Source organism: Cervus elaphus, chromosome 19 (genome assembly GCF_910594005.1).
Source record: "Cervus elaphus chromosome 19, mCerEla1.1, whole genome shotgun sequence".
NCBI classification, from domain to species: domain Eukaryota; kingdom Metazoa; phylum Chordata; class Mammalia; order Artiodactyla; family Cervidae; genus Cervus; species Cervus elaphus.
In genome coordinates, this window is record NC_057833.1 from 63,725,880 (window position 1) to 63,751,891 (window position 26,012).

The 26,012-nt window shown below is 43.5% G+C and overlaps 1 pseudogene; it reads right to left on the reverse strand.

Moving 5' to 3' along the window:
* Window positions 1–217: 217 nt before the first annotated feature.
* On the reverse strand, window positions 218–25,866 carry LOC122675232 (annotated as a pseudogene).
* Window positions 25,867–26,012: the final 146 nt, after the last annotated feature.

The following is a 26,012-nucleotide window of genomic DNA, read 5'->3' on the forward strand; positions in this document are numbered from 1 at the left end:
ACTTTCACAATTATTATTCAACTTAGTTGAATAATATTATTCAACAAAAGGGAACTAAGGGAAAGGAAGCAGAAAGAAATACAGAAAAATGCTGAGCAAAGATCAGCAACCACAGAGAGAAGACATAGGGGACATCAAGAGCCCCAGGTCAGAGTAGGAAAGAGGCTTCTGAGGACCAGGCATTGCTTCATTTGATGACAGTTTTCTGGTGCATGGTTCAGAGCTCAGAGCCTGAGAGGGGCTGGGGAGGTGATGGGCCAGGGCCCAGGGCTGAGGGAGTGGACAGAGCCCTGTAATGCACTTCTCGTAGGCCACCTGGAGGATCTTGAAGGCTGGAGCAGGAGCAGGGGGCATGTCTGTAACAGGGTCCTGGGATAGGGCTGGAGGGTGGGCCACTGGGCAGACTCTCCAACAGGGACCTTTGGGGGCCACCCTCGGGGAATCCATTCCTCCAAGGTCTCCTCCGCAATGAAAGTGACGAGGAAACATGGGCAGTGGGCAGGCGGGATGAGAGTCCAGGGCCAGCACCGGGAGTCCATGCAGGAGCTGTGGGAGCAGGATGGAGTCCTTTTATGACAAGGTCCTCTTCTTTAGGGCCTGGCTCCCCACCAAGTGGCCCTGTCACTCAACAGGAGGTAACCTGTGGGCCCAGACACTTCTGTTTCTCAGGAACCTGCTTCTTTCAGTCAGCCTCAAGCCACTCAGACATTTCAGTGAAGGTCAGTCTGGCTCCTCTGTGACCTTGGCCTCTCTGAGGAGCTTCTCTGTGGGCAGCTGGGACCCCTCACTGCTGGGATACCCTGCCTCTCCTGCACCCACAAGAACCTTTGTTGTGTGAGCACAGTTGTAGACAGAGGCTTGGACTCCCACCTGTCAGAGCCACCATCCTAAAGGGGGAGCAGGGCCTTCTGGGCTCTTCAAGAGTCACCTGGTGCTGGCCTTTTGAGATTCATGAGAAGCTCTTCATCCTCCTTGATGATGGCTCACTGCTTCCTTCTTGGCTTTTCTGCACCTCCGTCACCAGATGGATCATCCCGTTAATCCAGAGTCAGAGTTCACCGCATCCTCTGCATCTGACTGGCCCCCTTGGTCTTCGTCATCTCCTGATTCCTCTGTGACACCCCAAAAGCTGTTGAGTAGAGCTCATTTTCCCCCCACACCCCCAGGGGCCCTGAGAGCCAGCGCCCCACAGTCTTCAGAGGGCCTGACCCCTCAAACTCCTACCCTGCACTTCCTCCAGCCCTAGCTCACCCAGCATGGTCCTTGGGGCTCCATGTCCCCACCACTACCTTCAGTCTGCCGGCAGCCCAGAAATTATTTTTAAATCAAGAATTGGGACGAATTGCCCAGTGTTATAAAGTCTGACGGGGCTTCCCTGGAGGCTCAATGGTAAAGAATCTGTCTGCAATGCAGCAGACTTGGGTTCAATCCCTGGGTTGGGAAGATTCTCTGGAGAAGGAAACAGCAACCCACTCCAGTATTCTTGCCTTGAGAATTCCATGGACAGAGGAACCACACATGGCTACAATCTTTGGGGTCCCAAAGAGTGGGACATGACTGAGCACAGGGCAAAAGTATCCCTATTTCTATTTTACCAACTCTCAGCATGCAGTTTTTGCTAAGTTGTATTTCAATAATAAAATACTTGAAGAACTTCATTCTTTCAAACTGCCAAAGGTAAAATATACTCCTCAACAGTAAATTATTGCTTTAATGGTAAAGCTGTCTAAGTAATGGGGCCAGGCATTTTACCAAACCATTTTAAAGATTTTGTCTAAGATTACTAAGACAGTTCATACTGACATTCATTCACCCTGCTTTACACAGACAAGCATGTGCAGCGAAAGGGTTGGAGCCAGATCTACACAAAGTACCACAGAATGTCATCAGTGTGGTTGGTTTTTTTTTTTTTTTTTTAATCTTTAAAATGTGGTTGATTCTTTGGGAACAAACTGAAATGGGGAGTAACCATGAACATATTTCTACAACACAGATTTGCTTATGGCAAAGTGCTCAAGAAAGCTAAAAACATTCATTTACAGAAAGACAAGTGTTCTAGACTCGTTAACCTTTTCTCTGATGACAAGTAAGCTATCAATAGCATGCTACCTATCAAGTATTTTTTAAATGACAATAAAAATAACATTAATAACACAATCTGTCCCTTCAAGGTGGAAGTAATGTTTCATTAGAAAATAGGAAGGAACTACCTTTCCTTGGAAACTCAGGCTCTGTCAGTAGACAGAGCACTTTGGAAAAGGATATATATGATGTCCCTTGCTATGTAGTTTGGATACAAACAAAATCAATAAATAAATCATCTTTTTTTTTTAAATCTCATATCAGCATATTCTAAAACCTTGGAAATAGGACTTTTGTAACCAGTTTAAAACTATTCCGAACAAAGAATTTCAGTGGAATTTTGATAATAATGAAAAATGGTAAAACCTGTTTATTGCTTTGCAATAACAACTGACAGACATCAGAGAAGATGGATATCTATAGCCAAATTTTAATGAAAGCCTTTCCATAACTGGTGAATGAAATTTAGTTAAAAATGGCCAGTAAAGGAAATTCTTTCATTTGGATTTATGTGTCTTTGTGAGAAATATTCCTCAGTTGCAAAAACCGCTACAACAAAGTACTAGAAAAAATGAATTAAGAAATATTTAATGGTAGTATCATACATTTTTTTAAGTTTCAGAAAATCGTGAAACACATTCAAATACAAAAATAATTTCAGTGAGAGTAAAAAGACTTTTGCACCATAAGTAATTAAAGTAAAAATAAGACCATGTTTGTTTCACCATGAGCTCAGTCTCTTCTGGTTATAATGGTGTTGACTTTACAGCAAATACTGACACAGTACTTTGTCCACAACTTGAAAATAAATAAATGTACTTACAGTCAGGAGATCAAATTGCCAACATCTGTTGGATCATCAAAATAGCAAGAGAGTTCCAGAAAAACATCTATTTCTGCTTTATTGACTTTGCCAGAGCCTTTGACTGTGTGGACCACAACAAACTCTCGAAAATTCTGAAAGAGATGGGAACACCAGACCACCTGACCTGTCTCTTGAGAAATCTGTATGCAGGTCAGGAAGCAACAATTAGAACTGGACATAGATCAACAGCCTGGTTCCAAATAGGGAAAGGAGTACGTCAAAGCTGTATATTGTCAGTTTGCTTATTTAAATTACATGCAGAGTACGTCATGCAAAATGCTGGGCTGGATAAAGCACAAGCTGGAATCAAGATTGCCAGGAGAAATGTCAATGACCTCAGATATGCAGATGACACCACCCTCATGGCAGAAAGTGAAGAAGAACTAAAGAGCCTCTTGATGAAAGTGAAAGAGGAAAGTGAAAAGTTGGCTTAAAAGTCAACATTCAGAAAACTAAGATCATGGCATCCAGTCCCATCACTTCATGGCAAATAGATGGGGAAACAGTGGAAACAGTGACAGATTTTATTTTTGGGGGCTCCAAAATCACTGCAGATGGTGACTGCAGCCATGAAAGTAAAAGACACTTGCTCCTTGGAAGAAAAGTTATGACCAACCTAGACAGCATATTAAAAAACAGAGACATTACTTGTCAACAAAGGTCTCTCTAGTCAAAGCTATGGTTTTTCCAGTGGTCATGTATGGATGTGAGAGTTGGACCATAAAGAAAGTTGAGCGCTGAAGAACTGATGCTTTTGAACTGTGGTGTTGGAGAAGACTCTTGAGAGTCCCTTGGACTGCAAGGAGATCCAACGAGTTCTTCCTAAAGGAAATCAGTCCTGAATATTCATTGGAAGGACTGATGCTGAAGCTGAAGTTCCAATCCTTTGGCCACCTGATGAGAAGAACTGACTCACTGGAAAAGACCCTGATGCTGAAAAAGATTGAAGGTGGGAGGAGAAGGGGATGGCAGAGGATGAGATGGTTGGATGGCATCACCGATTCAATGGACATGAGTTTGAGTAAACTCCAGGAATTGGCAATAGACAGGGAAGCCTGGCATGCTGCAGTCCATGGGGTCACAAAGAGTCAGACACGACTGAGCAACTAAACTGAACTAAAGTGATACTGGATTTTTTTAAACTAATAAGGACCTGCAAACAAAACATTTTGGAAGGCCATGTGCCCTGTGTCAGGGCTCTTCAGAGTGTTCTGTGAACCCATCACATCAGTGTGACATGTGACATCACTGGAAATGCAAATTCTGCAGCTTAACCCCAGATCTACGGAATCAGAATCTCTGGGATTTGTGGGCCAGGAATATGTGGGCACTTTGTTTGTTTGTTTGTTCTTATTGTTGTTTTGGCTGTCCCATGTAACGTGTGGGATCTTAGTTCCCCAACCAGGGATTAAACCTGCACCGCTTGCATTGGAAGCACAGAGGGTTAACCACTGGACTGCCAAAGAAGTCCTGGAAATACATGTTTTAACAAGACCTTGAAATGATTCTCTGAGGCACATCAAGTCTGTTCACAACCTTTCTCTTCTAAAGCTGCATTTTGCATACCAAATTAAGCCCAAACTTCTCACCATAATATTCAAATACTCGTTAAGTCTTGCCAGTCCTCCTATGACACTCTATTTTCAATATCCCCACCATGTTGGATGTCCCAGATGCTCTTGGGTGCTCCTTTCTTCCCTCCTCTCTGCCTCATTTGTGGTGTTTTCTTCATTGGATTCATCTCCAGCCCTATTATATCTGCTTAACCAGAGTCTCCTTCAGTGCCTGCCTCAAAAGTTACCTATCCTAAGAAGATTTGCATGATTTTAGAATAAGGGGGGAGATCTACTTGCAAGTTCACCCTCCACCACCTCCCCGTCTTTTTCTTTAATGCCCAGAGCCACTTGTTTATGTCCCCCATCCCTGACTATGTTACATTAGTCATTATAGTCATGTAGGCACTAATCTCATTCCCTCTATAGACTTCAGATTCCTTGAAAGAGAAAGATTCTGAAGTCTACATCTTCCTTTATCCCCTAATTTAGCACCATCCTGGAAGACTCTCAACAGTCTGCCGCAGAACAGAAATAAATTCCCGTAGCTGAGCTCTGCCCGCACTGTCGCCATCTTTATCATGCTGGTGGGGGTGTTGCCTCATCTTGGAGAACCTGGACTCCCCATGGAGTTTTCTGTATACACAAACCGTCTCTTGCCCTCACATTGCCTGAGCTGGTTATCCTCCTCACTTAGTCACGCCTGGGGTTCAACAGAGTCACAAATGATGATCAAAACAATAATGGTCATCATGCTTGAGGGCTTACCAGTGTCAGATACTCTACAGGTGTGATCAGCTCCTTCTGTCCCTGAGATGACTCTATTTGGTGGGCATGCTATTATTCCCATTTTATCACATGGGGAGGCTAAGGTGAAGAGAGGCTAAGGATTAAGTAACTGTGTCAAGGTCACAGGGCTCACAGACCAGCGGAGCCAGGACTGGAATACAGGTCGGCTGGCTTCATGGCCTGCGGAGTTAACCGCTCCTTTACCCTACTAATCACAGAAGACAACACTGCTGAAGGGTCAGCCTTACATCCTCCCCAAGTCACCAGTGCTCATAACCACATGAAAAAGCCATGTTCACTAGATTCAGTCCCAATGACAATATAAAAACTATGATCTTACTATAAAACTTCAACTTAAACCTAGATCAAAGAAATCTGAATTACTCTTCATTTAGACTATAATCTTATATTCCAAAACTTAAATGCTCATAAAGAAAGCTTTATCTAATTTAAGATTACTAGCTCACATAAAGCACAGAGTTAATACTACTCTTCCTCTAAAGTAATCAGTACAAAGAGTCCTTTTCTTCTATAGTAAAATATGTCATAGAACTTGAACTAGTAAGCAATCACTATCTTTTCTTCATAAGAAAAAAAGCCTTTGAAATATGTACCATAACCTCTGAAAAATACAATTATCCTCCCTAAGAATTGAGGCATTTTTTTTCTGACAAAAACCATGGGCAATTGATCTATAGTTCTTTTCTTCCTCAAAAAATTATTGTATATTGTGTAATGATCATTATAATTAAAAATTAAGATGGCTTGCAATAATTTCACCATTATTTGATTCAAAATCTTTATAAAATATTGGCATTTTCCAACATTTATTTTTCCTGTCTATGTTCCATTTAAGGCCAAATTTTCAAACCCAGCTGCCAAATTACACATATAATTACTGCATTTGCGCACAAAAATGTGATAATTGCTTACACAATTTCAGAGGCCAGCTTGAGGCTCTTTTCCAAATTTGTCTTACATGTACAGTACGGTGTATGTAGTTTTATGTGAAAATGGGAGAAAGTAGAATTCATGGTTTATCTGAGTGAAACATGAAAATGTGTACAAAATAAAGCCTTTCTATAAATGTCTAGGCCTGTCTTCATATTTTTGCCCCATGAAAGTGAAAGTGAGAGTGTTAGTTGTTCAGACGTGTTAGTTGCTCTTTGAGACCCCTTGAAGTCTGCCAGGTTCCTCTGTCCTTGGAATTCTCCAGGCAAGAATACTGGAGTGGGTTGCCATGCCCTTCTCCAGGGGATCTTCCTGACCCAGGGATTGAACCTGGGTCTGCATATTGCAGGCAAAATTCTCTACCATTTGAGCCACAGGACTGTCTTCATATTTTCGCCCCATAGACCTTTATAAAAGAAAAGTCTTATAGAGAAGCTCAAACTTGTGCTGGAGGTGGAGTCATGGCAATAGAAAGGGATGATGCCAGGAATACTACTGTGAATAGCACAGATGCCCATTTTGTTGTGGGCTGACATGCTGTGAGGCATTCTTCCATGAATTGCCTAAGCCAACCTGGGTAAGAAAAGATGAAGATGGTATAAGGCCCACAACTGTATACTCAGTCAAGATAACACCAGCTTCAGCAGAGCAGAGCGGTTGAGCACTGGTGACTGGGGACTTCCCTTCCACCTCTGCCTGATGGCTGACATTCTATTTGACAAATATCCAGCATGGACACAGCTCCCAATGGGTACTCTTAGTGGAAGGTTCGGTTCAAGAGAAGCAAATAAATAAGATCTAGGTAGTCATACACAGCAGTGAGATGATCTAAGGTACTTTTGTTTCTGCAAAAATAGGACAGAAAATTATGCCCAGTTCCACATAAGCTAATACCTTGGGCTCAAAAAGCATACTTCTCAAGCTCAAGGTAATTAGAACTCTGACTAGCCAGATATCTGACTATGGAACTGACCAGAAGGAATTAGGCCAGAAGCCCACTAAATAATCAAGGAAGCTCCATTTTCAAAGGAACCCTTAGAAATATCATCCTTCCCAAGACTCATTATATTTCTTGAGCACTTTATGTATGTGAGGCAATGTTCTAAGCATTTTGCATGGGTTCATTCCCTCTTTACATGCTTATTAATCCTAAAAGACAAGGACTATTTTATATCTGAGGGAACTGAAGCACAAAGAGGTTAAGAAATTTGCCCAACTAGAAAATAAAAAAGCTTGTTATTAGAATCCAGGCATTCTAACTCCAAAGCCTTTACTCTTAACCCCAATATCATGCTTATCAGAAGGAGCCAAGGAAAATAGTGGACAATGGATAGCTTTCCAAAAAGACTTTGGGCAGTCAAGATGACTCTCCATAGAATTCACTGTTAGAATGCAGTTCTCACCATTTCTGTCCAGCAGGAATTATATCATTTGACTAGTAACTATTACATGCTGTTTCTCATTCTTTAGTTTTCCAAATGGCATTTTTAAAAATCCAGTATCCTACTCTTTCTTCCATGGGTTGTGTTGTACGTGGATAACATAGTATTACCAGAAGTCCTTAGACTACAAGAAGTTTTATAGGGATATGACAACGTGGATATCACCCCCACATCACCCAGAAAATCAGAACTTGGAGCTAATGCACCAAATCTTTGAGTTGTCTCTACTGGGGTAATGTGGATGTTTCTGAGAGGATGGTTGGGAAGAAGGGTGTTCATGAGTGCTGGGTAGCCAGGGGACATTCACTGATAACTTAACCAGGATCCACTTGTCTCATTCCAGGTGCGTGGGATCCTCATTCATGGGCTCTGGGGACCATAAATCTCACCTCCAGTCACAGAGGTGAGTGAGTTCTGATTAGTACTCAAATCAAAACATTCCCATCCCACCTCCACATCAAGCCTTGACATGACAGTTGGTTTAGAAAAGATCAGTAAACCAACTGTAAGCCAATTGCTGTTGCTGTTGTTTAGCCTCCAAGTCATGTCCACCTCTTTTGAGACCCTATGGACTACAGCATGCCAGGCTCCTCTGACATGGGATTTCCCAGGCAAAAACATTAGAGTGAGTTTCCATTTCCTCCTCCAGGGGAATCTTCGTAACCCAGGGATCAAGCCCGCATGTCCTGCATTGGCAGGCTAGTTCTTCACTGTTGAGCCACCAGGAAAGCCGAAACCAACCAGTGCATATCATCTACTCACCTTCACTGGTTCCCTTTAGTCCAAACAATGCAAAGAACAAGGCTTTTGTTCACTGGTAGGGGGAAGAGGTACCTCTCCTCTATCTACACGTGAAAGTGAAACGTGTCACCTTGATGACTGCTGGCAGCCACCTTACAATCACACACAAGTCAGTCATAGACTAAAATGAGAACTGGATAGTAGAGTGAAAGAGGGAAGAAAAAATACTGAAGTCAGGTCTTTGATATCAATAATATCATGGGATTGGATCAACCAATAGTGAAACTCACCAAACCCTGAACTTCCAATTATACTACATGAGCCAATAAGTCTCCTTTTCTACTTAAGCCAGCCTGAGTTTTGTTTTCTGTTAACTGATGTATCTTCTAAGGCTATTTGCATAGTTTGGGGGAGATAATAGCCTAGAAAAGATGTAGCCTACAGCCTCCTAAAAAGTTTAGACTGAAGCCTGGAATATCTGCTCCAATCCCAGTGATACAGACTTCTTGTACCATGAAATTCTACAAGTTCCATCTGGTTTAGGAGATTCTGAGGTGGTCTAGGGCAGTGGAAACACATAGGACTTAACTGAGCTCAAATTCTAGCTCTTTCACTTACTAGTTGGATCAGGTGACCATAAAATTTGTTATCCAAATCAAGATATTTGTGAGTGAAAAGGGATGTTACAAATAATATCTCTGGAAAACAGTCACAAACTGACACAGTGCCAGGAAAATAGGTGTGAACAGTCCATCTATAGCTGGGTTGCTTTGAACAAGTCTTTCAGTGTCAATTCATGTATCTGTAAAATGAGGCTAACAATGTTTGCCTCTCATGGTTCTTAGATGGTTCAAGAATAGAAGACACATAACAGATATTGGGATAATTGGCCTTATGAAGAAAGATCATGGTACTTTTTTATTCTAAATGCTCTGTACTGATAGTTGTTTTCTAAAAAATTAATGAAAATAAATGAATACAAGTAAGAATCTATGAAAATCTCCCAAACTTTAATAATTCATAAAATCAGGACCAATTTTTGCACATAGACATGGTAGGTAACCACCTTTAGGCAATTTTCAGGGGAGCAGGAAAGCTCCCCCTCCTCCAAATAAACTTTCCATCCAGTATTTTTGCATGGGAAATCCCATGGACAGAGGAACCTGGTGGGCTGCAGTCCATGAGATCACAAGAGTCAGACATGACTTAGCAACTAAACAAGTGAAAGTGCAAGTCACTCAGTCATGTCTGACTCTTTGCGACCCATTTCCATGACTGTATAGTCCATGGAATTCTCCAGAATTCTGGAATGGGTAACCTTTCCCTTCTCCAGGGGATCTTCCCAATCCAGGGATGGAACCAAGGTCTTCCGCATTGCAGGCAGATTCTTTACCAGCTGAGCCATAAGGAAAACCCAAGAATACTGGAGTGGGTAGCCTATCCCTTCTCCAGCAGATCTTCCTGACCCAGGAATTGAACCAGGGTCTCCTGCATTGCAGGCAGATTCTTTACCAACTGAGCTATCAGGGAAGACCCTACAACAACAGCAATTTTCCAGCTGTTGAAAATGATTGGCTCTTACCTTTCTATAACATGCACCAGTTTAGAGTTTGCTATAGCATGAGCTTATAAAGTAACTAGTCAGTCTCATAGTAGTGACCGTAGAGCTGCTAGAGGGTAAACTCCTTAAAGAAGTGACAACACAGCTTATCCTATCTTGAGGTGTTCACCCTCTTCCCAATATATCCAATCCTGATCACTGTAGTCCTACAGACTTCTCAAAGGATTTTGTCATTGTTATCATCAATGTAAACTTTTCCTTGCTTATGAATGGATCTTACAAAGTCAAAAGCATTACTTCTCAGCACCCCCATTTGATCTTTACATCATGAATTTGAAGTCATATAAGTGTTCATAAGACACTTCTCTGAGGCAAGAAATTATCAGTCAGAATCCACTCCAAAGGCAAAAATGACACCAGTTATCCAAACAGAAATTTTAATTTATTTGTTAATTGACTAAATAAAAGGATAGAAAGAACTGTAAGGTTATTTTGGCGGTAACAACATCAGGAAATAGCCACTGCTCCTAGGACTGAGGGAATAAAGAGAAAATATTGAAATTATTAAAAATTCAAATTATTAAGACTGGCTTCAAAAGGGGGCTCTATGGAACTGAAGCTCAGGCTGCTGAGGAGCAGGCACTGCTCACATGGTCCTGGTGACCCTGAGTCCAGAGGAGGGTCCTGGTGGTTGGGACCCAGACTTCTGAGGAGGTGGCTCCAGCCGACAAGAGCTGGCATCTCTGAAGAGGGAGCCATAAAGATTTTACAACAAGCTAGATTCCTATGCTGCTCTAGGAAGGAAATCCCCCTTCCTGGGCGAACAAGCATCGCTATGTCACCAAGTCCAAGCTAGCTCTGCTCACCACACAACAGGCCAATGAATCCGAGAGACGAGGTGGTGAGGCAAAGAATATGACTTTATTTGGAAAGCCGGCTGACCAAAAAGATGGCAGACTAATGTCTCAAAGTAACCAACTTATCTGGGTCTGCATGCCAGGTTCTTTTATAGAGTCAGAGAGAGAAACACAATGAGGATCTAAAGTCAAAAGACAAGAGAGAGGGAGAAGTGATGGGGAAGTAAAGGGTCTTCAGTCTTCCAAAGCATCTCTGGGAACTCCCAATCTTTGGAAGGGGTGTGTTAACCTCTTATTTTTGTTGTAGACATTCTCAGGTGGGCAGGGTCAGATTGTCTCTCTATAAGCTGAACAAAGGCACTTTAGTTCACAGTTAGGCAGACGGGACTTCCCTGGTGGCTCAGATGGTAAAGCGTCTGCCTACAATGCAGGAGACCTGGGTTCAATCCCTGAGTTGGGAAGATCCCCTGGAGAAGGAAATGGCAACTCACTCCAGTACTCTTGCCTGGAGAATCCCATGGATGGAGGAGCCTGGTAAGCTACAGTCCATGGGGTCGCCAAGAGTGGGGCACGACTGAGCGACTTCACTCACTTTACTCAGACCGGCAGTGTCCTCTGAGGCAGGCTATTATTTATGATTATAATAACAAAAGCAAAGAAAAGCAAGTCAAAGAAACAGTTTCCAACATGGAGTCAGAATTGGCTTCCTCTCTGTAACAGCTACGGTTACAGTCACAGGAACAAGAAGCAAAACCAGAACAGGAAGGATCTTGCCATCTCCCTCTAGTGCTCCCTACTGGCAGAACCTACACGTAATCAGTTTATAAAGTCACATGTGTTTTGCAGAGTCCCAGCCTCAGGATCACAAGGCAAAGGACAAGTTTAGAGCTTAGAGATAATATCTTAATGTCTAACACAGAGCAGCAGATTTGTACTGTGTGGAGGAGGAACCCGCAATGTGACTCTCAGGATAAAAATACCCAGTTCCTGTAAGATATCTCCCAAGCTTCCTACGCCACCACCAATGAAAGTATTTGAAAACTGAAAGGAAAGTGGTATAGTCATTATTTCCTCTGGAAAACAGATCTGAAGAGGTGACCCCTAACAGTTTGAATATCAAAAGCTGATTTGTTGACATCTTAGTGACCATATCTGTCATGTGAACATGCCAGAAACATCATAGTGTTTCTGTTCCTGAAGAAAATGTGAAGATGCTTTTCCCCCAGGTAGCATCTTAGACACTGTGATTTTTCTTCGTAGATGTCTATGGAGCCACAATTTGAATATTCCTATTTTCTAAGGGAACTGAAGGAGAAAATACTGATTATGGAATATTCTAAAAGTCACACAGTGTGTATAAAGCTAATAAAAAGACATATTGTGGTCATGGTAGAATTTTCAAAGAGAGAATGATCGTGGTTTCACTGTGCCTACCTATTTGGCAATTCTTCTTCTGTATAAAATGTCTATTCATTATATTGCCTAGGTCTTTTTGACTGAGTTTTGAATAGATTTAATAAGACACGAAAGTCTATATTCTTATATACCAATTTTTGGCAACTGTAAAATACATAAAATGTTTTTCTGTCGTCTTTCCTGGGACAGTTCGATGCAGTGGTCAACCACAAACATGTTCAGAAAGTTCCTTTAATTGGCAAATTGGAAGACTGGCCTTAGACCAGTGCTTTGAACTCCTGTAATCCTAAAAAAGACCTAAAAAATACATATGACTCGAGCACAGTTTGTTCTGGGAATCTCTTTCTGGATAAATGGGGGTAGAACAAAATAGAGGACAAGGATGACAACCGTCTTAGGCTTTCAAAGCCCTAAGTAGGTATAAAAGTTAGGCAAAAAGACAAGAAAGAAGCAAGATCTAAGGATTAAGCTAAACCACTCCCCAGAAGGGAGGGGTAATGTCATGTGGTTCATGCAGCTCTGGCACTTAACAGGTCTATCAAATCATATCCTAGGTATGAATAGTTCACAGAATGGAAATGTATAATAAATGCCTGAGGATTTAAGATGTTTTCATCACAGCCACTGCCTAAATGGCTCATGCTCAGTTGAGAGGTCACTAAAAATTACATAATAATTTAAAATGCAGACTCTGGAACATGCTGTATAAATGCCAAACCAGGTACCTCTTATTTATAGGTACACAATCATGGGTAAGTTACTTCACTATCTGTGCCTTGGGCTCTTATTTGTAAAATGAAGACAAGAATATATCTACCTAAAATCAATTGGGATAAAGTGTCACAAAAATAGAAGGGTTTAAAAATTACAGATTTATTATTAATATTATATTCACTGTGACTCTTATGACTAACCACATTTTCATCTCTATTTTGGCTTCCAGGGAACTCAGAGTCAAATTTATAATACTCTCTCAGCAAATATATAGGACCTAATGACATCAACACTTGTGTCATAACCAAATCTTTATAAGAATTCCATTCCCACTTTTACTCTTTACCTAATTTTTCAACCTCTGTATGTTTTTACCCTGTGTTATTATAAATATGTTCATAGGTGTCCTCGGAATCTTTTTGAAACGCATACACATATTCAAAAATAAGTATTTTTATTCTTCTAAAGTTGTTCTCAGACTCATTTTGTATTAATAAGGCATACACCAAGTAAGTGATAGTATTTTCCCAGACAAAGCTATGAATTCCTCAAACACAAAGGGTCCACTTATCTGAACAGGAAAAAATTAAAAGTTTGATAACATTCTCTATTGGTAAAACTGAGAAAAAACAAGTGATTTGGTCAATTAGATCAAAATCACAAATTCATGAAACTACAGATCCAACATTTTCTCATCTAGGCATTCCTCCTACAGATGCACTGGTACCCAGAGACAAAATGACATATGTACACAGTTACTCACTTTAGCCTTCTTTCTTTGCAAAAAGATTTTATTAAAGTACGCTGGATTTAAAATGCTGTGTTAGTTTTCAGCAACATGAATCAGTTATACACATACTAGCCTTATTTCTAACAAGAGATTGGAAACAAAACAAATGTACATCAACAAATGGTTGGATAAATAAATTATTTCACTTCTCAAACACTTGTACAGATCTTTGAAATGCTCCCAGTCTATGGACACTCAGCCTATGATGTCTGATGATTAAATTGGTCCTAACGGAGCCAATAAGCATCAATCTTCATCCTACTTGACCACAAAGCCTTATATTGCCAGGCCAGTGTTTTCTGCTGCCTATAAAGGTCACAGTGGGTAAATGAATTGCTACTACACAAATATGTGCACTGTTTTCATTTATGCATTCAGTCTCATATATTTTAACTGAAATCTTTTTTATTAATTAATTTATTTTTTTTAATTTGGGTTGCACTGGGTCTTCACTGCTGCATGCAGGCTTTCTCTGGTTGTGGTGAATTGCGACTCTTTGCTGTGGTGCATAGGCTTCTCATCGCCAAGGCTTCCCTTGTGGACCACAGACTCCAGACACACAGGCTTCAGTAGTTACAGCTCAAGGTCTCCAGGGAGCAGGCTCAGTAGTTGTGGAACCTGGGCTTAGCTGCTCCACAGCATGTGGAATCTTCCCAGACTTCAGTCTCATGTATTGCTGGTGGGAATGTAAGTTAAAAACTTACAGAAGACATTGGTGCATTGTATTCCAAAGCATAACCTCATAAGAAGGCTTTGACTGCTCATATGAGGCCACTCAGTCTTTCTTCAATATCTGAGCATTTATATGACACAGTCAAAAAGAACCACCAGCACAACACTCTACACCCTGTGATAAACCAGAAACAATAGATTGGCTTGCTGCATTAGTTTTCTATGGCTGCATAACAAATTGTGTATGAGTTAGTCACTCAGTTGTGTGTGAATCTATGACACCACAGGCTATAGCCTGCCAGGCTCCTCTGTCCACGGAATTCTCCAGGCAAGAATACTGGAGTGGGTTGCCATTTCCTCCTTCAGGGGCATAACAAATTACCCCAAAATTTAGCAGCTTAAAGCAATAAACACTTATTATCTCACATAGTTTCTTGAGTCAGAGGTCCAAGTAGGGATTAGATAAGTGGTTTTGCATCAAGGTGTCTCATGAGGTTGCAGTTAACGTTGTCTAGGGCCGCAGTCATCGGAAGGCTTAAGTGAGGTGGGAGGATCTGCCTTTAAGGTGACTCACTCAGGTTCGAGGAGTTAGTACTGGTAGAAGGTCTCAGTTACTCACCCACACGGACCTTCCCATAGGGTGTCCCCATGACATGACAGCTGGTCACACCAGGGAAAGTGACCCAAGAACAAGTAGGTAGAAACTGAAATGCCTTTAATGACCTGATCTCCAAAGCTACACACCATCTCGTCTCCCATATCCCTTTCTTTAGAAGCAATTAATTGTCTGGCCCACTATTACGTGAAGAAGAATTAGGTTCCACCTTTTGAAGGGATAGTTTCAAAGAATTTGTAGACATAATTTAAAGCCATCATGATCATCTTGCATGCTTCTAGTCTCCCAAAGAAAAAGTTCTTGCATATTTCCTGTAAACCTGTGACTCTGCAACAAAAACAATTTTATCCCCAACTTTGGCTAAGCAGGTATTCTAAGATGTATCATGTCCTAGATGGATATGATTATCATGTGAGCAAGTTGCTGTTTTCACTATAATGTATGGATGTGAGAGCTGGACCATAAAGAAGGCTGAGCACCTAAAAACTGATGCTTTTACTGTGGTGCTGGAGAAGACTTTGGAGAGTCCCTTGAACTGCAAGGAGTTCCAACTAGTCAATCCTAAAGGAAATCAGTCCTAAATATTCATTAGAAAGACTGTTGCTAAAGCTGAAGCTCAAATACTTTGGCCACCTGATGTGGATAGCCGACTCACTAGAAAAGACCTGATGCTGGGAAAGACTGAGAGCAGGAGGAGAAGGGGATGACAGAGGATGAGATGGTTGTATGGCATCATCGACTCGATGGACATGAATTTGAGCAAGCTCTGGGAGATAGTGAAGGACAGGGAAGCCTGGTGTGTTGCAGTCCATGGGGTCACAAAGAGTCAGATATGACTGAGCAATTAAACAACAGCAGGAGTAATGTAAGCTTGGTAACTGATAATTTTGCAGTTTTTCCTTAAATACTAGTTATGTTTTTGATAACTTCAGCCAGTCCTTCTGATGTCTAGCTTCCTTGCACTCTTTGCAAGTAAATTTTTCTCTCTTTTTCTAAATACCTCTGTTTGATGAGGCATGGTAGAACCTCTCGCCCTACTCCCTAATTTCCATCCAGCCTCACAAAGGAAGAAAATTGTAGAAAAATGGTAAATAAGCTGGCCCAAGTAAGATCAGAGAGACAGGAGCACACAAAGAGGAAATCATCATATGTTTCTACCTGCCATCTTACACTTCTGCCATTTCTGTGAGAGATACTTTCCCCGGGTAGTCCTGCTTCTTCAGCCTGGACAGCAGAATGAATATGCAGTGAACAGAGCCAGCCCAGGAATCTGCAGACCTGAAGCATAAAGTAGAGAGGTCAAGTCAACACTCAGACTCTTGAACAAAAATAAGTATTATTTTAAGACATCATATTTTGATGCAATTTGTTAGGCAGCAAAAGCTAGGTGCTAAACCCAGTTTTACTTAGACGACCACTCCCACACCAATAATCTATGAGCAGCACATGTGACCATGGAAGAAAACTGCATCTTCTGTACATGTTTGAAAGAGAAGGGATAAATGGCTCTCAGAAGAAGGTTGTGGCAGGGACTGGGGAGAGTTCTGGGCACAAAGATCAGCAGGGACACCAGAGTCTGAAATTCCCTAACTGCCAACTGTGTTTTCACTCCTTTATTCAGCAAACATTCTATCCAGTGAAATCTTTATTTTTTCTCACTTAAAACTCTTCTGCTACAGAGACTTCCCTGGTGGTCCATTGCCTAAGACTCTGCACTCCCAATGCGGGGGACCCAAGTTCAATCCCCCATTAGGGAACTAGACCCCACCTGAGACAGCTAAAGATCTCACCTATTGCAACGGTGATCAAAGATCCCACAGGCCAAAATTAAGACCTGTTGCAGCCAAATAAATACACAAAACAATAAAACTCTTCTGCTACAACTTAACAAAAATGCCTTTCTGGAGTTGGTGAGATTGAAAAGAAGACTGGGAAAGGGAAAGACTGGTTTCAAGCAAAGGACTCATCGGCATGAGTGGGGAAGTGAGACCAAGAGGTGAGTGTCTGTTAGGAGAGAAACCAGAGGCTGGAGGGCGTGAACTCCGGACCCAAGGGGGCTCACGTGTGGCTGCTCTAGTCTTTCTTGCCTTGGCTGCATCCTGGAGAGAGTTCTTTGAGGAGGAACTAACTTTCCAACCCGGGCAGAGTTCTTTGAGGAAGGGTGTTGGAGAAACCACTGAAAATGTGCCAAGAGACAAAGACAGAAATATAGATCAATGGAACAGAATAGAAAGCCCAGAGATAAATTCACGAACCTATGGATACCTTATCTTTGACAAAGGAGGCAAGGATATACAATGGAAAAAAGACAACCTCTTTAACAAGTGGTGCTGGGAAAACTGCTAACCACTTGTAAAAGAATGAAACTAGAACACTTTCTAACACCGTACACAAAAATAAACTCAAAATGGATTAAAGATCTAAATGTAAGACCAGAAACTATAAAATTCTTAGAGGAGAACATAGGCAAAACACTCTCCAACATAAATCACAGCAGGATCCTCTATGACCCACCTCCCAGAATATTGGAAATAAAAGCAAAAATAAACAAATGGGACCTAATGAAACTTAAAAGCTTTTGCACAACAAAAGAAACTATAAGCAAGGTGAAAAGACAGCTCTCAGATTGGGAGAAAATAATAGCAAACGAAGCAACAGACAAAGGATTAATCTCAAAAATATACAAGCAACTCCTGCAGCTCAATTCCAGAAAAATAAATGACCCAGTCAAAAAATGGGCCAAAGAACTAAACAGACATTTCTCCAAAGAAGACATACAGATGGCTAACAAACACATGAAAAGATGCTCAACATCACTCATTATCAAAGAAATGCAAATCAAAACCACAATGAGGTACCATTACATGCCAGTCAGGATGGCTGCTATCCAAAAGTCTACAAGCAATAAATGCTGGAGAGGGTGTGGAGAAAAGGGAACTCTCTTACACTGTTGGTGGGAATGCAAACTAGTACAGCCACTATGGAGAACAGTGTGGAGATTTCTTAAAAAACTGGAGATAGAACTGCCATATGACCCAGCAATCCCACTGCTGGGCATACACACTGAGGAAACCAGATCTGAAAGAGACACGTGCACCCCAATGTTCATCGCAGCACTGTTTATAATAGCCAGGACATGGAAGCAACCTAGATGCCCATCAGCAGACGAATGGATAAGGAAGCTGTGGTACATATACACCATGGAATATTACTCAGCCGTTAAAAAGAATTCATTTGAATCAGTTTTAATGAGATGGATGAAACTGGAGCCCATTATACAGAGTGAAGTAAGTCAGAAAGATAAAGACCAATACAGTATACTAACGCATATATATGGAATTTAAAAAGATGGTAACGATAACCCTATATGCAAAACAGAAAAAGAGACACAGAAATACAGAACAGACTTTGGGACTCTGTGGGAGAAGGCAAGGGTGGGATGTTTCAAGAGAACAGCATCGAAACATGTATATTATCAAGGGTGAAACAGATCACCAGCCCAAGCTGGATGCATGAGACAAGTGCTCCGGCCTGGTGCACTGGGAAGACCCAGAGGGATTGGGTGGAGAGGGAGGTGGGAGGGGGTATCGGGATGGGGAATACATGTAACTCCATGGCTGATTCATGTCAATGTATGACAAAAACCACTACAATACTGTAAAGTAATTAGCCTCCAACTAATAAAAATAAATGAAAAAAAAAAGAAAATGTGCCAAGAGAAAGCCCAAGAGCTGAGGGGCACAAAATGGCCGCAGGGGCGGCGTCTCCCTCATCCCCATAAGCACGTTCCTGTCATTCCTTCCCCCGGCTCTGCATGCCACCACCAACGGAAGCACACGGAAGTTACAAACGGGAGACCCGACGCCCCCGCTAGTGTGGTCCTCAATCATTACAGTTCAGTTCAGCTCAGTCGCTCACTCATGTCCGACTCTCTGCGGCCCCATGAACCGCAGTATGCCAGGCCTCCCTGTCCATCACCAACTCCCGGAGTCCACCCAAACCCATGTCCATCGAGTCGGTGATGCCGTCCAGCCATCTCCTCCTCTCTCGTCCCCTCCTCCTCCTGCCCTCAATCTTTCCCAGTATCAGGGTCTTTTCAAATAAGTCAGCTCTTCACATGAGGTGGCCTAAGTATTGGAGTTTCAGCTTCAGCATCAGCCCTTCCAATGAACACCCAGGACTGATCTCCTTTAGGATGAACTGGTTGGATCTCCTTGCAGTCCAGGCGGCTCTCAAGGGTCTTCTCCAACACCACAGTTCAAAAGCATCAATTCTTCTGCGCTCAGCTTTCTTTATAGTCCAACTCTCATATCTATATCTGACTACTGGAAAATTATTAGAGTAGCTTGTTCTTTAAGCCAGAACTTTCCGGCAACGTGTCCCTGATCATCTGGGGCTTTGATTCCTCCGCTTGAAGTATGCCACACGTCCTGTCAAAATAACTTCTTACAGCTGCCTAACAACTGTGGGTGGCCTGTGATCACCTTGTCAAAGTGTCTGTTACACCCAGAGCTGGTTGCCAGCTCTGACTTACTTCCCGGTTCCCCCTCCCCACAACTTATATTCCAAGGATCATCTCTTCTCTTATTTATTTTATTCTTTTTTGGCTGGCAGTTGCTGGGCCAAACAGCAATTTGCAGTTATTTATGCAGCTTAAACCCTATTGTCAATATCCCTATCCTCAGTACACCACCATTCCAGGGGTGTGAGCTGAGCTTTTCAGAGTCACGGTGAGTTGGGGAGGGAAGGAGGCTGAGGTTCACAGAAGCAAGGCTTCCTGGGGTCCTCAGCCAAAGCACACATTGTTGCCGAGCTGCTTTTTCTCCTTCTTGCTTCTATTTGGGATGGATTTTCATTTGGAATTAAAAACAGATCACAGCTTGCTGTTTGTTTGCTATTGTCAGGTCAGACCCAGCACTCAGGGAGAGGGTGGTATGGCTGTGTGTGTAGAATTTTCTTGGCAGTTTAATAAGGATGGTGGAATTTGTCTGCATTTGTGTAGTTCCTTCTCTCCCTGACTCTCAAAGTCCTTCTCAAACAGAATTTAATCCTCCCCGAAGTCAGGTGTGGATGGGACATTGTCCCCCTCCTCCCTCAAGTCCATTTCAGCGGGTACAGTTGGAGGAGAACAGGTGAAAGCAGACGGGAGAAGAGCTGTGAAGGCTGACATGTCCTCAGAGACCCACGGGTGTGGCCTATGTGCTACCTACAGAACAGCATCCCCTGCAGGCAGGCATCTTCCCAAATGGCACGCTTCCATCCCCACTGATGCGGTCCCGGCCAGGGCACGCAGCTCAGTGAGAGGGCACCCCGTCCCCTCATCCAGGCACTTTTGGAGACAGCACGGCTACCCAGTTCAGCCCTGAGTTCTTTTTTTTTTTTTTTTTTTTTTTATTTTATTTTTTTTTTATTCTTTGAATCAGCCATGGATTTACATGTAAAGCCCTGAGTTCTTAAACCCACCGAAGTGAAGTAGGTTTTTGTATGCAGGGTCAGAATTTTGTCCTTGAAGTTCACTATATCCCTATTACACTGTTGACCCATTGAAAAGCCCACCAATGCCTTAACATCTAAGTTGAAAATTACTGTTCAGAGACCTTTAAGAGTCTTTGCAAGCATCATCTCAGTTATTCCATAAATATTTATTAAGCTCTTACATACAAAGCACAAGGCCCCTCCGAGAGCTTAAAACCCTTTGGGAAGACCACAAAAACTGTGATAATAAACAACTATCGCTGTGGTAGGCAGCTTCTGACAGGGTCCCTAGCGATCCTCACCTCCTGGTATTAATGCTCTTGTGTGAATTCCTCCCTTGAAAGTGAGCCAGACCTATGGCTAAAGGAGTCTAATCCATTCTAGAGAACAGTCTATAGTGAAAGCAAAGGCCCAAGACTAAATTCTGTCTTGCCAATGTTCTCTCACCTGCTCACTCGGGTAGAGCAATCCGCCGTATTGTAGATGCTCTCACTTCAGTTCAGTTCAGTCGCTCAGTCAGGTCCGACTCTCTGTGACCCCATGAAGCACAGCATGCCAGGCCTCCCTGACCATCACCAATTCCTGGAGCTTACTCAAACTCACGTGCATGGAGTTGGTGATGCCCTCCAAGAAACCCATAAGGCAAAGAGCCAAGGCCTCAGCCCGATAACCCAGGAGGAACTGAGTTCAGCCAGCAACCACATGAGTGAACAACAAAGTGGATCCTCTCCAGTCAAGCCTTGATACAACTGCTACCTTGTGAGAGACCCCAAGCAGAGAGGGCTGAGATGCCTGAGCCACAAAAACTGTGAAATAATAAATGTACGTTATTTTCTTTGGGGGTGACATGCTACATGGCACAAGGCTATAATCACAGGGTGTCAGGCAGGACCATGGTCTCCTCTGGGCTCCGATTCCTTGAGTGGGGAAGGATCCGCTTCCACATGTATTCACAAGGTTGTCAGCAGAGTTCAATTACTCAAAGGCTGTTGAACGGAGGGCTCAGCTCCTGGCTGGCTGTTGGTGGGAGGCCGCCCCCAGGTCTTCACCACCTCCATCTATGGTCTAGCTCATGAGATGGCCGTGGTCTTCCGTCAGAATGGGCCAAAGAGGGCAAGCAAGGCAGAAGCCCAGGTCTCTTTATAACCTAATCTCAGAAGTAACATCCCATCACATGTGCCACTTTCTATGGGTTAGAGGCCCTCACTCGAGGGGAGGAGATTACACAAAGATGGGGTCTCCAGGACCTGGAGCCCACGGGAGACCATCTTGGGAGCAGCTCACCACGTCTTCTCCATCACTTCCTCACTCTGTCCCTTCCCCAGGCCCTCGTAAGACTTGGAGATTCCCTCGGGCCCGCTGTCTCTCCATTCTCCCATCCCCATGTGAATTTGTACACAGCCTCCACAACTCAGACAGATGGTGCCAAAGCCTCCTAATAAGCCTATCCACCTTCTTACTACTCTCCCAGCTGGGACCCAGACAGCTGACTACTCTTTCCAAGACATCACATTGTATTTTATAATTTTCCTATTGGAAAATTCTCACTGGTTCCCAAATTTCTCTAGTGTCCCTAAAGACTTTCTCAGTCTAACCCAGTGTGCTGCTCCAACAACACTTTCCTTCCAACTCTCCTCTGACCAAAGAGGTACACTCCTTGTCCCTATGTCCAGGGCCCTCTGATCTCCGTTTCCACGGCTTTGCATGCTGGTGCTGTTCTGTCACTAAGTTGTCTCTGACTACTTTGCAACCCCATGCAAAGAGTGCCAGGCTCCTCTGTCCATGGGACCTCCCAGGCAAGAATACTGGAGTGGGCTGCCATTTCCTTCTCCAGGGCATCTTCCCGACTACGGGACTGAACCCACGTCTCTTGCATTGGCAGGTGCATTCTTTACCACTGGGCCGCCAGGGAAGCCCTTGCATGCTGTTTCCCTCCATTATTCTCACCCTTCTCACCAGCTAGTGGAATCCCCTCCCCCAAATTCCACATCTCAGCTCCAGTCCTATCTCCTTCCTGAAGCTTTAAAACTTATAATAGACTGTCTTGGACATAGTCGGTCAAGTAATCTATGTGTTAGCATAGTTTGGAGCATCCTGGATCCAAATGGCCTCTTCCTCCTCCAGGTTCTTGAGCTACCCTTTCCTCACTGAACTTCTGGCCTGATACTTATCACAGACTGCTGTTAGTGGGCAGTCTCAGTAGAAAAATAATAAGCTATCGATATCTGCATACTAATTGAAGGTAAGAAGCAAGTTGAGATGTGAAACAAGTTTGAAGAGACTAGGCTGTACCATCAACCTTGACCACAGTCATATATGTTCTAGAGCTGTTCTATCAGCCTTCCTGGGATTCTATTGCTTACAATCCTGTTTCCAGTGATTTATCATTAACCCAAAGAATGTACTGCCATTGACATTCATAATCATGACATTCTTAGAGTTCTCAGACATTGTTTCTTTTTTTTAATTTATTTTATTTGGAGGCTACTTGCTTGACAATCTTGTAGTGGTTTTGCCGTACATCAGCATGAATCAGCCATGGGAGCACATGTGTCCCCATCCTGAACCCCCACCCACTTCCCTCCCCATCCCATCCCTCTGGGTTGTCCCAGGGCACCGGCTTTGAGTGCCCTGTTTCATGCATCAAACCTGGACTGGCAATCTATTTCACATATGGTAATGTACATGTTTCAGTGCTATTCTCTCAAATCATCCCACCCTCACCTTCTCCCACAGAGTCTAAAAGTCTGTTCTTTATATCTGTGTCTCTTTTGCTGTCTCAAATACAGGGTCATCATTACCATCTTTCTAAATTTAATACATATGTGTTAATTTCCTGTATTGGTGTTTTTCTTTCTGACTTACTTCACCCTGTATAATGGGCTCCAGTTTCATCACCTCATTAGAGCTGATTCAAATGTGTTCTTTTTAATAGCTGAGTAGTATTCCATTGTGTATATGTACCACAGCTTTCTTATCCATTCATCAGACATTGTTTTTTAGCTACATGTATATTGTGTTGAAACAAACAGACAACAAAAACTAATAATTGGTGTCACCTACTAAATACCCTAGATTATGTTGTTCTTTCTAATGCTCACAACAACCCATTTTACAATAGAGAAAATGGAGACCCAGAGAGGTTAAGTAACTTACCAAAGGTAAATTGCTTTTGGTGACTGGTGAGACCAAGATTCCAACACCCATCTGGCTGAGTCCAAATGCCATGCAACTTACTCTTCTGGACATCACAACTGGGAGGGTGGCCTCATGCATGTTTAGGAAACACTGTAAGTCAGGAAGATTCCCTGGGGGAGGAAGGAAATGCCCACTCCAGTATTCTTGCCTGGGGAAATCCCATAGAGAGAGGAACCTGGCGGGTTACAGTCCATGGGGTTGTAAAAGAGTCAGACACGACTGACTAAGCACAAACATACACACACACACACACACACACACACACACACGCATGCATATTTATTTTGAATGGTTATCATTGAATGGGACGCAGCCTATATCATTCTCTCTGGAATGATTTTATCATCTTTTAGCAGCTGTGCCAAACCACTGTGTGCCTGTAGGAAAATCATCTTTCTCTACGGCTCAAATGAAATGAAGAGCAGACTGGCCAACTCACCAAGAAAACTTAAGTGTAAGGAGGGATAGAGCGACTTCCCTGGCGGTCTGGTGGCTAAGACTCTATGCTTCCAATGCAGGGGGTGCAGATTCAATCCCTGGCCAGGAAAATAAGACCCCACATGCCACTTGGCCAATAAATAAATATGCTTTTAAAAAAAAAACAAAAAAACAAGGAGGGATGGATGGTGGAATTGGATGGAATCATCCTATCCCACACCAGGTCCTCTAATGCTCTTGTCCTCATATTGATCTTGGGGAAATACCTTCACATAGGTTGCTTTTTTTTTTCACCCCAGAAATAAGTCTGATCCTGTCTTCTGAAAGAGATTTTCTGGAGAGATATCAGCATGATATATTAAGAAAACACACAAATGTGTTTCCCAGAAACACAGGGGAATATGAGGTATCGCTTTATTTCAAAGTCAGCAAACCTTATCCCAGAGATATCTCAGGTAACTGTTTCCCGGGCTCTCCAGAACCATCCGTTCAAATAACAGCATCTAATTCATGCACTACATTGACATGAGCCAAGCCCATCCATCTGGCAAAGATGAGGGTGCAGGAGACAGGGAGATGCTGAAACTGGGTGATTGAGGCCTGGGAACCATGCGTGTGACCTGTGAACAGAGGGGGGCAGCAGAGAGCCGCTGGAGCGGTAAGCTCACCGGGGCGCTTCCAAGTGGGCAGGTGGCTCTGGTCACCAGGGAGACCTGGGCTGGAACTCCCGCCCCACGGTCAGTAACCCGGATGAAGAACTGGTCCCCTTGAGGTCCCTGGCTGGGATTTACAAACAGGACCTTACATTTTCCACACTGTGGCCAGATCGTCACAAACCTGCCTCTGCTCATGTCCTCCAGCTAAAAGGACACCGGAATCAACCTCCCCATTGCTTAAAACGAGTTCTCAAGTTTTGCACGCACATGCCATGACTTGGAGTACACAGTAAAACATAGCTCACTGGGCCCCATTCTCAGAACCTCTGACATGTTAGGTCTGGGGCAGAGCCAGGAATTTGCATCTCAGACAAGGTCCCGAGTGGTGCTGGTGCTGCTGGTCTGGGCTGGTCCGGGGACCGCATCTGTGAGCCAGCATCTGAGAAGATGATGGCTCCCCCAGCCCTCTCCCATCCAAAGCCTCTTCCAAACCACTCACGTCTACGGCATCCCCCACACGCTCACACTCTGCTCCACCCACGAATATCCTTCAGCTCCCCAGGGCAGCCGCATTTCCCCAGCCTCTGGCTTTTCACCTCTGCCCTCTCTGCTGATGCCCGCTCCCAGCATCTCTTCACCCAACTGTGCTGGCTTGTCTGTAGGTCCCTAGTAGACATCTACCTCTCACAACCTCCCGCAGTGCCCCGTGCCTCGTTTCCTGCATCACTGTTGTAGATACCCGTGTGTGTCTCCCTGGCAGCCTTGTGAGAACAGGCTCACCCCTCTGCCCGCCCACTACGGGGAAGCCCCCCTCAGCCCACTCCTCTGGACTCCCGCAGTAACCAGGCTGTAACTCTCTTCGTCTGTTCTTGATGACTGTTTCAAACAGTCTTCCCTTTCTTCAGATCCTTAACCCCCACAGCTCCTTGATCACACCCAGCAGACGGCCTTGCCCACTTCCTCACAGAGAAAACAGAAGCCAGCAAACAGGAACCTCGCGACTTCCCACTGCCAAACCAACAAACCCACTGGCGTCTGCACCCAGCGCATCCTCGACCTCCTGCTACCGCAGAGGAGTTGCCTGAATTTTCCAAGTCTGTCCCAGAGCCTCCGTCCATGCAGGGGCTCCCCCCTCTCGCTTCCTCAAAGGCCCCCACTAGAAACACACCAGCCTCACAGTTCTTCAACCTCCTCCC